The following is a 14,329-nucleotide window of genomic DNA, read 5'->3' as shown; positions in this document are numbered from 1 at the left end:
GTACCAGCTTGCGTGCTGCTAGCAAGTGGAATATTCCAGAAGGGTACAAGCGTGTCAACCAATTATAGAGGTCCACGTAGCAAAGAACCCTTTAGATTGAAAGCCAATGAAACATTGTGTATTTTATGACACAGAGGATGACTTGCACTAGTGGTGGGGATAAATGTCCACCTGACCTTAGAGACCCAATCACAATCCTATCCCCCATCGAAAGTATACCTAGATGTTCCCCGTAGAGCAACCACAATCCAACTTAAGTTTTCTTATTTTGCCACGTAGTATGACATCAATAATGACAAGTTTTCACTTTATAACTGTGTTTTTTCAGGTAAATCGTTGAGAGACTTGAGTGAACGTCCTTTGATGTCCATTGTACTCCCTGTTTTAGAGAATTGTTAATAAAACAGCTAAATCCTTGCCAACTTCCTGGGTCAGTCTTATTATTGGTGTAAGAGTAAAATTTGAATCCCCATCCATCAAATATAGCACTACCTCATTTAAAGGACCTACGGGTTCAACTGGACTGTGTTGGTTTGTACAAAATGGGTGGCGGGTCTGCACCCATCAACTCTTACAGATGAGCTGCTCCTGTATTAGTCTGTTTAAGATTGAACATACTACCAATTGGTACGGCTCTCGGAAAGTGGTTTTAGAGAAGATGACACTGAATACTTAAGCACTTTTTGTGAAGTTCTTGAAGAAGCAATGATCCACTTTCTTTTCTGCTGACTAAGGTATATGCAGTGTATATGCAGTGTGCCGCTATATCATAGTGTCAGTTTTGAATGCCTTTGACGTTAATCAGTGTAGACCAGCTTATAGAATTCTTTAATGAAACCGAAAACTTAACTCATAACCTCTTTTAGCTGATTAGAAAACCACATTAAAAAAAAAAAAACATGATATTATAAGGGCTGATGTTTCGTTCTCTGTATTTCTATATTTTGGACTTTACATTGTAGGCTTTTGTTGCTAGGCTGAAATATTGTATTGTATCTATTTTGCCGAAGAAAAGTAATGTATTGATTGCTGCAGGGACGCTGCAAAGTGTGTGAGCATGTCAATGAATAGAGAGGCATCATGCACAGGAAGGTTATTAGTGACTCTTCTATTAGTTTTTCCTTAAGCGGGAACGACTGGTGTCTCAGGGGAATTGACATCCCTCTGTCAGAGCCGGAAATCCAATTTTACATTTTACATTGTGTCTGCAAATAAACGACTTGGAGGGTATTTCAGAAATTCTGCATTTTCAGAATAACATTTCTGTGGTGATAATGTAGATTCTAGTGAGATATGCCAAATACCTCATGAAGTTACCTGCCTTGTCACTACACGATTCTGCTCTGCTTTCTCGCGCCATCCCCAGAGAAATCTGAAATCTATGCACAATGTCAATCGTGTTAGTTTCCGGTCCGTCGCATAGTGTTCGCCAAAAGTCTTATTGCACCTTCAGCCAGCAATACAAATTGAAAGCAGTTTATACAATTGCTGTATTCAAAATATCGGAAAAGCAAGAGCACAGCAGACACACGACTGGGAATGTCAGTCGCAGGCTTCCTTGTGTGGTCTTGATAATAAGGGGTATGAAATCAGGTGATGAAGACACAACAGTAGGAGACGAGGCTACAGGATAACTATCAGTTCGTGGTTCTGTTACAAAGCCGTTTCTTTTTGTTACAACATACAATCTTTGCCCTGCGATATCATGTGCTTCTGTAAATCCACACACAATGTGCATTCACTCATTTTCACTCATTCTTTTACAGCTGCATCTGGCATAGCGAGGTTAGTCCCCACGAAGTACTCTTCAACAGTATACATCAAATAACTGGCACACAATCCAGTATGATAAAAAGGTCACTTTATTACAGAGTCAATTTATGGGCGAGCCCAGCTATGCACTGGCTCCCTCCCAAGTTAGCAGCAGCACATCCAGCTAAGTCGATCTTGATAAAACTCCCCCAGCCTTTTCTATCAAGAACAGCCTGCTCAGACCAAAACCCCTTTATGGAGCGAATGCCCAGGTCACTCTTAAGTTGTTGAGGGGTCCAACTATCCTCATTGGTGAGAGTGCCTTGGTAACCCAACCTGGGCTCCTCAGCCTGCTGGTAATGCTTGAATCTACCATCAACAAGATGATTCCTCCTCTGCCAGGTGCTCCGAGTAAGTCTGCATCTGTGGCAAAACAAAGAACAAAGAAAGTTAGTAAACCTATTCAACCTTCACAAACCTAAAGCTATTTGATCCACCGGTTGTTGGGTGTACTGTCCCAGCTGCTGCATGAGGAAAGAGACACACCCCAAGGCAGTTGGGAAATGTAAACCCCACTTTGGCTGGCATGGCTGCTTTTAGCCTTTCTCAGCCCTACCAGGCTCTGTACATCGGCATCTGGCCTCCCTCCCAGAGGAAGGGAGGCAGCCTGAGGGGCAGAGGCACAATCCACTATGCTAGCTGCACACTACTCTACCTGGCACTTTGGAGGTTAATTGCAGCTATTTAGCAAAAGTATGCTTTGAATAACAGACACACAGTCCAGCTTGGAACAAAAACAGGCCACTTACTGCAGAGTCTACTTAGGAGCAACCCGAGCAATGCACTGGCTTCATGTTCATTTTCTGGATGATTTGGCGCGTCTACACGACCGTGGGGGAGTTTGGTGTTCTGTTTTTGCTCAACCTCTCCACGGTTTTTGGTATCATTGACCATGGTATCCTTTTAAAGGGTATGAAGAGCGGAGGAATCTCTGCGGCCCCCCTTGCTTGGTTTAAATCTTTCCTGTCAGAGCGTACACAGAGAGTACCTCTATTCCCTTTCCAATCTTCTGCTAGGGTCCTGTCCTGTGGGGTCCCCCAGGGTTTGTCACTGTCCCCGTTGCTTTTCAATTTGTACTTGCCCGCTACGGCTGATTTGATTCAGGAGTTCGGCGTAATGTATTATACCTATGCCGACGATACCCAGCTTCTTTTTCGGCTAGATTCCCCAAAAAGTTACCCATCATCCCAACTAAGGAAATGCCTGATATCTGTAGGGGATTGGATGGCACAGCACTGGCTTAAGTTGAATGGTGTAAAGACTGAGATTGTGGTGACAGGTGACATTGAATCACAGGCATCCTGGACCGACCACTTCTGGCCAGTGTCATTGGGTCCATTCCCACCCACTGTTAACTCTGTAAAAAGCCTAGGTTTTAAAGTCCAGGTCTCTGGCTCTTGGGAGCTACAAATTGAATCTGAGTTTGTTAAGAAAAACATTTTGAGGAAGACTTTGCCTTTTCTCCCACCGGAGTCTCGCGCTAAGGTGGTTGCAGCTTCAATACTTTGTGCCATTGATTACTGCAATGGCATCTATTTGGTCCAATCATCTTTTTTGATCTTCAGACTAAAGCGTCTACAGAATGCTGCTGCCCGCTTGGAAATTGGGAGCGGGTCGGATGTCCCACTCCCACAATCTTCTCCGTCAACTGCACTGGCTCCCGGTGCATAGTCTTGTCAAGTTTAAGACTCTATGTATTACCTAGGGGGCTGTTCACCAGCGTGGGGAGTACTTGCAGACTAAGCTCATCCCGTATGTTCCCTCCAGGTGTCTTCACTCTGAATCTCAGGAACTCCTGATAGTACCTCACGTCTGAAGAACTCGGATGGGTCGCTGTGCCTTTTCAATTCATGTGCCTGGTATGTGGAATAGGCTTCCAAATTGCCTGCACAGTTTGATGATCATTTAGTATTTCGGAAAACCTTGAAAATGCACCTCTTTTAGATTTTGTATTAGCTGAAGTTTTTTGTTTTGGAGTGGCTTTTACCCTCCCACGCTATTTCCTAGTGCCCAGATTCCATTGGCCTTAGTCTGTGCTTTATAAATGCTGTTACATTAGATTACATTGTTATATGCAAACAAGGGCCTAAGCATTATTTCTGGGTGGCCTTTTTCCATTCATGGACATTCCAACCAGTGACCCTATCACTTTGGTTTCAATTCATTCTGGATGAACAACATCACTTCCGATTTGATCCTTCCGTATAATAATTCACCTCTGTGTTTTTACCAGAAATTATCTCTTTACTCCTATAACCCTGTATGGATCAAAGCCAATGCCATATATGATCCACTGTTGAACAAATGGCATTAGTTGTCACTGAGGTTGCTTTTGACTGGTGGGTACCCCTTCTCCCAATGTGCACCACTCTTTACTTTTTAAAAATGGGTGACCTTGGAAAAATGGCTGCCACTGATATTTTCTAATGTACTGACCCTTGTTAGACCATGCAGTCTTTCCACGTTAGCTGTGTCTCTCCATTCCATGCTAGTCCTGCCCTTAGCACTCTTGTACCATACACATCCAATGTTGCACTTTGCCTGGCGCTACTGCAACATTCCCCACGATGGGGCAACCGCTTTGCACTTAACCCTGGCCCCTGCTGGTATGGGTGCAATTGTCCCCCTCCCCATCCCTTGCACCTTCTGTCCTGCACACTTACTCAACCTTGAATGTTCTAGGCCCAGCAAGTCTGTCTATCCAATCCTCCCTCTTGTCTCCCGCCTGTAGTATTGTAGATCATGTAGTTCCTATAGTCATGATCTGTATGCTCCCTTCTCTCTCCCCCACTCCTGTAGGTTTTCCCCTCGCTCTTTGTCGAGCACTTCACTAGTAGACATTCCTCTGTTGCTATATCATTCAGAATCTTCAAGGCCTAAGAATGACAACTGTAGTCCCTTGTTCCCTTCCCGCCGTGAAGCGCTTCGAAGCACTTCACTTGTGTTTAAGTGATATACAAATAAATAATTACAATTATAATCTCTGGCAGCTGTTCCATGTGAAATCTAAAATACCTATCATAATCCAGTCAACCTGTTGTTCTATTTTCCCCATGCTGCTCCACTTTTGTATCCCTGTATTTAGAGAGCATGGACGCTCTGCAAACCGCTCCCTAACCAAAGTTGACATTAAGGAGAAGGTATTGGTTACATTCTCAATAAATTCGTCTGGGTTAAACCTCTTTTGTATTTTCATCTTCTATTTCCTAATTGTGATATTAGGCCCCACAGCATTATTGAGCAAGGAAAAAAAGAAAAACATGTAAAAGAAAGAATTCCCCTTTGGGACACGTTTTTCAAGTTGTTTCTGGAAGTGTAATGCCAACATGGAATGACCCGATAACAGGGGGATTATCATACTCAACTTGTCTAGACCAACAGATCTAGACCACACAAACCCCTTTTAAAGGGACTTGTGTGGCCTATTGTCTTAGCTTCGTTCACAGCATTCTTTGCCGTGCTGTACAATAACCCGGCAGAGAATCCAGTCCTGTGAACATGTGTTTGTATTCTCTGCTCTTCGGCAGTAACAAACTAAAGCTCCCAGTAGGGGGCTCCTTCATGCTTCATTACTGCCGCGAGAGCAGAGAATGAAAGAAACAGATCATGCTGTTTCTACATACAAAATAGATGCCCACATGTCCTTTAAAAGCAACAGTTTACAGCAGATGTTCTGCTTATTTTACAGGTGTACTTTAAAAAAAAGAAAATGTCAATATATATTTTTTATTATGGCCGATATTTTTAAACAATAACGTTTCTGAGAGACAGAACATCCCCTTTGACTCTTATGCCACATGTGCTATTAATATCCTTTGACTTTGCACATTGCAAGGCATACCACAACCTGTGTACTTGTGACAAACAGATGCAGAAAAATGTGTTTAATCAGATGCATGCAAGTGTTCAATCAAACACAACTCCGATCTGCCTGCCCTTAAATGCAAGTGTAGGGCAGCTGAGCGGAAATGGAATTCATCAGGCCGACAATCTGACAAACTGGCCTGCCGCCTCCTTTAAAGGCAATATCGACTTTGCATCCACTCCAAGAAAAGAGTCTTTATTCAAGCTTGTATCTCCGCGGCATCAAACAGCACGGCCAAACTTTTCAGTCTGTAAGGAACTGGCCAATCCTGCAACAGCCTCATCTTCTGTCACACCCACAGAACCTTTACTCGGGCCTAGCTTCACACTTGACCGAAAAAACCCAAGACATCCTTTCCTCTCTCTGTCCCACGCCGCATCATACACCAACACCTATGGAGCCTCCTTTAGCTCCTCCACCACCTCTCCTTTCTTCTCTCTCTCCCATCACACCATACAAGGTCGTCAGAAAAGTCTAGTCTATGAAGGCATCATCCAAACTGGTAGACCGCTACCCCTCCAAACTATTAAGGACTCCCTTGTGCCCCCTCTGCTTAAGAAACCCTCTTCTAGAGCCACGGAAACTGCTCTTCGTAACATTTGTGAAGACCTCTTTGCCACTTTGCAACTGTGATTCTATCCCATCCGATTCTAGCGCTACCTCTAACTAGCCTGTCTGCCCCAGGGCGCACAAGCATTAGCGTAGCCAACAACATCCACCATCCCTCCAGCATCCCGCCCTGACTCCTTATCTAAATTATGCCAGCCTGGCTAGTACTCATCATGTTCCCTTTCTGCATTATGCCCAATCTCACACCATGTAGCAGAAATAGTTGTATCCCACTTAGTAATGGTCTCGCCAAGCTTGGCTGTCCCAGACACCACCCCATTCCCTGCCCCACACCCTTTCCACCCTCCTGGCCTCCCTTCTCCTATAGGGTACCCACAGACCACAGTACCAAAATCAGCATTACTTCAGGTAACCCTCCACCCACCCTTGTCACAGATGACCATTCTGACATCCAGAACTCAAGTAATATGCTAGTACATCGCCCTACAGCCTACCCTAACCTCATGTCCCGTAACGACAGACTAGGCTGCATGCTCCCCACTTTACCTAACAAAATGACCAATAATTTTACAACTAAAGTCACTAATAAAAACATCATTGCTAATACATACCTCTCAAAGGAGCCCTACTTAATGTTACATCCCTCATAGCCCACCCCACAGAAACTGCCAACATCATCTGTTCAGCAAACCTGGATTTCCTCGCCACCACAGAAACCTGGCTTCATGCTGCAGCAGGTCTCTCTCTAACCCTCGCGGTTCCAGACAACTACTCTATCCTGAGGGCCGACAGACCTAATGCCCGTGGAGGAGGTGTAGCACTTATATTCAAATCCTCGCTTGACATCAGATCTGTGACTTCCGTTCCTCTAAATTCCTGTGAACACTTATCAATTAAAATTCAAACCACCCCTAAGAATACTATCACCCTAGAACTAATATACGGACCTCCTGGTCCCATAGGTTCCTTTGAGGAAGACATAACCTCCCTCATAGCTGAAGAATCTAAACCTTTATCACAGAACATCATTCCAGGTGATTTTAACTTGGGATATAACAATCCACATGACGCTCCAGCATCCTCCCTTGCTAATACACTTCGCAAACAGAACTATACTCAATTTAACACCCTACCCACACATCAGACAGGTAGAACTTTATACTGGCTCACTGCCTACAACTGTAACATTATCTGCAAGGACCCACAACCACTTATATGGACCGACCACTTCCTACTTTTATTTGACATTAGCACTAATAACCCACACCTTAGACAGTTCCCACCAGCACCAGCGTGTCTGACAAGAAATAAGCGGAACATCACCACTGAAGCCCTCATCCCACTAGTTCTACCCACTCTAAATACGGTCTCCAACTCATCGGACCCTAACCTACTAGTAGACACCTACAACAACGCCATGAGCAAAGCTATTGATCTTGTTGCCCCTCTAAAACTACGTAAAGGTAAACCTAAAGCACATCTTAACTCATGGTACACACCAGAACTTAAAATTCTAAGAAAGAAAAAATCCAAATTGGAAACCCTTTGGAAAATGAACCCATCAGAGGAACATAAAATTAACCTCACTAATCCATCCTCCTTATATAAAAAAGAAATAATTTGCCCAAAGAAGGATGTCTACAATACAAGAATAAGCAATGCTAGTTCCAATACCAAGAATTATTCACCACCTTGAAGGAGCTAGAAAACCCCTGTCCACCTTCGGACTTGTCCGTGAAGGACCAATCCAGGTGCACTAGTATCCAAGATGCCCTTGCAAACAAAATCACTGGCCTACAAACAAAAATTGAAAATAAAAGACTACAACTTTCCAATAGTAGCCCCACCTCTAGCCCCCCTATCCCTAACCCACCCACCACCTCTAACACTAATTATGGCTTCACCTTCAAAAAAGTAACCGCCCTAGAAGTGCAAAAAATTATAACCTCACTCAAACCATCAAACTGCAAAGGGGACGGTTGCCCTGCACAGATTATAAAAGATGCAGCAAGAGACCTCGCCCCTTTCATTTCTAAGCTCATAAATGTGTCATTCTCTACCAATTTGGTACCCAATAATTTGAAACAGTCATGGGTCCTCCCGCTACTAAAAAAAACAGACCCTGGACCCAGCCATCCTACTAACTATAGGCCTATCACTACCGTTCCCTTCCTGTTAAAAATCCTTGACAGAGTTGCTTACTTGCAAATTCAGCATTACCTAGAGGCCAACCAATTACTCGGTTTGCGTCAGTCTGGCTTCCGACCTCAACATGGAACAGAAACTGCCCTTGTTGATCTCAAAAGTCAGATTGACAAAATTAAAGATAAGGGCAAGGGTGCCATCCTACTCCTCTTAGACCTTTCAGCAGCCTTCGACCTGGCTGACCATAAGATACTCAGTAACCACCTCTCCCTAGCAGCCCACTTTTCCCCCCTCTGCTGTCTTGTGGATACAGTCCTTCTTGGCCAATAGAACCATGAGAGTCATCTCTCCGGTGGCTGCAGCAGAACCTATCCCTATCACTTGCAGTGTCCCACAAGGCTCTTGTGTTTCACCGACCCTATATAATATCTTTACAAAGCCCCTCTTTTATAAACTGGACCATCTGGGTGTCACCTACACTAACTACGCGGATGACACCCATATACTCCTCACCATCTCGGGCAACTACAATACTGATGTAGCCAGGATCAATGACATTTTCTCTGTCATTCAGGCATGGATGGCCACACATGGCCTCTGCCTGAATGATGAGAAGACCGAACTGCTCATTGTTGGGTCACCGAACAACCTACAAAAACTAAGTCCCAACTACTCCAACATCATAACTGATGGCAATACCATGTAAAAACACTTGGCTTCTATCTTGATGCCAATATTAACCTCATTAAAGAAGTCAATTCAACGGCTTCAGCCACCACCTATACAGGTAAACTAATTAGAGCCTGTAGACCATTTCTTTCCTCTAATAGCTGCCTCACACTAGCTAGAGCCCTTATACAATCCAAGTTAGACTACTGCAACAGCCTCTACTTAGGTGCCAACCAAGCGATAATAAGTAAACTCCAAGTCCTCCAAAATAATGTGTTACAGGCAGCGCTAAACATTCCTAGGCATGAGCACATCTCTGCCACTAGATCTACATGCAAATGGCTTACCATCCAACATAAAATTGTTCTCAAAACCCTCTGCCTTACTTACAAAGCTCTCAACCATCTAGCCCCCCCCACCTTACAGATAAATTCACCATGAAATCTTCCATCAGAACCACAAGATCAACCAATACCTTATGTCTTCCTGTACCTAGATTTACTTCCAAAAGAGCCGGAGGCTCGAGCTTCACTGTCCTCGCCTCCCAACTCTGGAACTCCCTGCCAATGAATATTAAGTCTTCCAAATCCTTCCAGTCGTTCAGGAAACTTGCCATTGGGTGGCTTCTGACAAAAAGTCAACTGTGAATTTAGACTTAGTTATAAATTGTACATATTGCATAGGTCTCATTTTGCCTTATCTGGTTGCTATTACCTCTACTACCTGTACATTCTGTATATATCTGCTGCCCTACTGTTATTGTTGTCACCATGTATTATGCCTTGTAACCTGTACTAAGCGCCCTTTTACTCCCGGGTCCGGAGCGCTATAGAAATAAATAGACAAACAAACAAACAAACCTGCTCTCAAATTTCGACACTAACACTCCCTCTGTCCTCATTCTTCTTGACCTCTCCTCTGCCTTTGATACAGTAAACAACATCTTGATCACACGTCTCAGTGACACCCTGGGAATCACAGGTCAGACTTTGGCGTGGTTAAATTACTTCTTTTCTGACCGCCCATCCCAGGTGGAAGTTGGGTCCTTTCTATCTGCTATCACTCTCTCAAACTGTAGTGTTCCCCAGGATTCTAACCTATTCCCCTGGTTCTTCAATGTCTACATGGCTGCCCTGGCATGTGTGACTTCCACTTTCATATCTAACTTCCAGTTTTATGTGGACGACACACAACTCTCCTTCAGGCTACTCTCAGCCAACTCCTCTACCTCGCTAATATCTGACCATCTGGCCACAATTCTGTCATGGTGTGCTGCAAATGACCTCTGCCTCAATGCCAGTAAAATTGAGATCCTCGTCATTGGGACTCCAGCTCCCGCTTTCCCACTCTCACTCTGGCCGACCTCCCTATGCCCTCCACCTGGGCTCACCTGATTGGCATAAAACCTTGGGGTCATCTTCGACCCCACGCTCTCCTTCTCCATTCACATTTCAGACTTGTGCACTGCTAAAGTTTCCCCACGGGAAGAGGGAAGAGAAGTGGTTTGCCATGATGCTATGCCAGCACGAGAAATGTGTGTTTTCGATTTCCATTTTGGAGGTGGGCCTGCTGTGTGAAGAAGACACTGTAATTCTACATAACAGCAGTAGCTGAACAGAGCGTGGCACAGGTGGTGGCAAGAGACGTGGTCTGCTGTGGTGCTGTGCCTGCTGGAGCAACGTGTGTTTTCTATTTCAAATTTGTAGGCGGGCTGGCTGTGTGAGGACACTGTAACTCTCCATACCAGAAGTAGCTGCGTGGAGCGTGGTGCAGGAAGTGGCAAGAGAAGTGGTCTGATATGGTGCTGTGCCTGCTAGTGCAATGTGTGTTTTCTATTTCCATTTTGGAGGAAGGCTTGCTGTGTGAGGCGGACACTGTACCTCTACATAACAGCAGTAGCCAAATGGAGCGTGGCACAGGAAGTGGCAGAAGAAGTTGTCTGCTGTGGTGCTGTCCCTGTTGGAGCAACTTGTGTTTTCAATTTCCATTTTGGAGGCATGCTTGCTGTGTGAGGGCACTGTAACTCTACATAACAGCAGTAGCTGCATAGAGCGTGCCTCAGGAAGTGGCAAGAAAATTGGTCTGCCATGGTGCTGTGCCTGCTGGAGCAACATGTTTTTTGATTTCCATTTTGGAGACGGGTCAGCTGTGTGAGGAGGATGCCGTAACTCTACATAATAGCAGTAGCCATGTGGTGTGTGGTGCGGGAAGTTGCAAGAACAGCGGTCTGCTGTGGTAAGCAGGAGGTCACCAGAGTGCTGACAATCTTTGTTGCCAAGAGGATACACAACACTATTCTGAACCAAGAACTCAAGGTAAGCTTTCAGATGTCCACCTTATTCCAGCACACTTTAAACGTAGATTGAGGTTGAGTTGCAATTTAGTATCTCTGGCAATCACTTTTTCCGCATAATCGCCTCTTTCTCTTACATTTTATGGAGTAATTTTTCCTCCTCAGCTTAAGCCTGAAGGGCTCTTTTTCCGATTCCATGACTTTGAAGTGTTCTAATATTATCACACAAACAGGTTTGTCAACTTTTGGACCTGAGTTTCCTGTATTGCCGGTAAATAGGCCTCCAGCTCGACACAACCATAGACTGAAATAGGTCTCAATCATTGAATTTTGTTAGTGGAAATCTACTGACATTCCATGGGACTCAGAATGTGTGCCCTGTCTTGACCCTAGTTAGTAAATTATACAATCACACTGCGCCAGTCACTGTAGAGTTTGCTGCATGAGTGCAGCAATACTTTTTCAAACGTCAGCCTGACACGTGTTTCGAGCAAACAATGCTCTTCTTCTGAGGGTCATTTCATAATTATACATACATAATTCATGATTCACATAGTTCGATTTATAAATCATAACAAAGTGCACAAAACTCAAAAGTTATGCAAGTTGGGTATCATGTACATGCATGAAAATAAATTCCATCAAAACACAATACTGCAGATGCAACAACAACATAAGCAATAAATGTCAAATACAGAATATTTTTGACATAGGTGTACAAATACACATGACATGTGTACATATTAGCAGATCCAATTAGATAGGGTACAATGACACAGGACAAACATTTAGGAGAAAGTAGAGAAAGCTATGAGAGTACAATTAGTGTTCAACTAAATTAGTTATCTCATCATATAGCTCCATGGGCGGTACGTCACACAAACCGTGCCCCATGGGGGCTGAAAAGTATGTCATTGCCTCAGAGTATTCTTGTTGATCGCCAACCTTAAAATAAAATTAATATGGAAAGGATAAAGGAAATTACTGTGCGTAGCTATATATATGCCTCTCAGCAATCAAAATCATTCTCAATCCATCACCTATTGTGTGTAATTGGCAAAATATCTGTGTGACTGTCTGTAATCTTTAGAAACTTTCCACAAAGCATCACCTGTTATGTTAAAAACACAGAATTAGCCAAGCCACTTACCATTGACTTTGAAAACTACATTTCCAAAGAAACAAATCTGAATCCCTACAATGAAATAGGAGGTAAATATACTAGTAAACCACCTGAAGTTCCAGACATGTTCTGTTTATTCAAAATATCTTATTAGAACATTAATTCCAAAAGTTCTAAAGATTTTGAGTAAATAAAAATGCATAACTTAATACAATTTCGCTGTTGCATCTCTACAAATTAAATGCTGAAAATCCTTTCTGCGAGTGTAGAATTATCAAAACCGCATTCGTCATTAGTAGTGAAAGTGACGATCAAACAAATGCAGCCGAACGAGCATAGGGAAGAGAAAGAGAGAGAGAAGAAACCGACCCCAAGGGCAAAACACTTGATCACTTTCACTGTTAATGCGCTCTGTCATTTTCTCACACAACTTTAACTAGGGAACCAAGGGATCATAACACAATTACGCAGCTTGACACTTACCCAGCCTTTCGGCGTGAAAACAGCATTGTAAAGGAGACTGTGTGTTATTCCTCAAGCTGTATTCATAGGTTTATTGAAAGACAAGTGCGTTCAGCTGCTGAACGCCGTCATGCTAAAAGTATCCGCTGTCTTGGTGGGATGGCGCTACATATATAAATAATCACTTATCAGTGCGTATTCCTTCTCATGTTCCACTAAAGTAACAGACAGCTACATTGATGATACGCGATTGGTCAGATTGTAATATATATTTTTCGCCTTATACACAATGCTCTCATATTCCTTGTGTTGGGCGCGTATAATCCATCCATTCATGTTCTTGGCGTTGAAATATTTAAAAAAAAAGTTACGTAATACTTGCAACGACTGCATTTGCTAACGCCAACTTGATTTTAAATCTCAAACAACCTTAAATACGACGAAGCCATATATATATTCCCCATAGCACAGGGTTGATGTGACATGCAGCCCAAGATGCTAATACCAATGTTATGGTCTCAGCTTATAGGATCATAATCCAAACAGTTCATATAATATTTTGAGGGCACTAGATTACCTCAACTGGTGATATAAACAACAATTGTGGATATTCATACATATTCATGGTCATGCACTTAATCTGTGCATTAATACGGCATATAGTTGCAGCCGAAAAAAACATGTCGAATGCCCATTGTATCACTGATGATATCAAATAACAATATATATACCCAGAACAATACAGATACTGTTTATGCCGGTGTGTGCCCCATTGTATTTCTTACACAATTAGATAATGTATATAGAAAAAACATCACAAATCTTGTTGGTACTACTATGCAGATCTAGAGAGCTAAAATATACCATAAATTAGAGTTCAACATATTCCTATTTATAAAAACATTGAAGATTCATGGTCTGTGTTTAAGCCATGAGTGACTGTCCTATATTTTAAATCGCGATTACCCCCTCGCTGAGGTAAATTGACCTTAGCCATTCCTGCAAACTTAATGTCTTGCTTGTTATCCATCTGATGTACAGTTTGCCAATGTATGGCCAAAGGAAATTTAGCTTCTTGATTGGAAATTGTGGATAGATGCTCTCTAATTCAAATTTTTAGTCGCCTAATTGTGCCTCCAATATAATGTAGTCCACACACACAGATGATACAGTAAACAACATACTTGCAATTACAATTGATAAATGAGTTAATTAAATATTTGCCCAATGTTCCAAAATACGAAAAAGCAGAGTTAAGGACATATGACACATAGTGCAACAACCACATTTGTGAAACCCTTTCTTCTGTCCCTAAGGTAGCCATGTTTGGCTAATGGCTTGGTTAGACATGAACGAGGGACAGAGTATATTTTTCAAAGTGGGTGGCTTG

General features: G+C 43.0%; 1 long non-coding RNA gene across 1 annotated transcript; it reads right to left on the bottom strand.

Moving 5' to 3' along the window:
• Positions 1 to 1,847: 1,847 nt before the first annotated feature.
• Positions 1,848 to 13,033, bottom strand: LOC138581906 (uncharacterized). The gene is made up of 2 exons (XR_011304861.1): positions 12,961 to 13,033; positions 1,848 to 2,175 (listed from the first exon to the last, which is right to left on the bottom strand). It is a non-coding gene; the product is annotated as an uncharacterized lncRNA (long non-coding RNA).
• Between the last annotated feature and the right edge of the window lie 1,296 nt (positions 13,034 to 14,329).

This window comes from Ambystoma mexicanum, chromosome 3q (genome assembly GCF_040938575.1).
Source record: "Ambystoma mexicanum isolate Mex_15411 chromosome 3q, UKY_AmexF1_1, whole genome shotgun sequence".
NCBI lineage: Eukaryota > Metazoa > Chordata > Amphibia > Caudata > Ambystomatidae > Ambystoma > Ambystoma mexicanum.
Note: the sequence above shows the minus strand (reverse complement) of the source record. Positions and strands in the feature narration are given on the sequence as shown.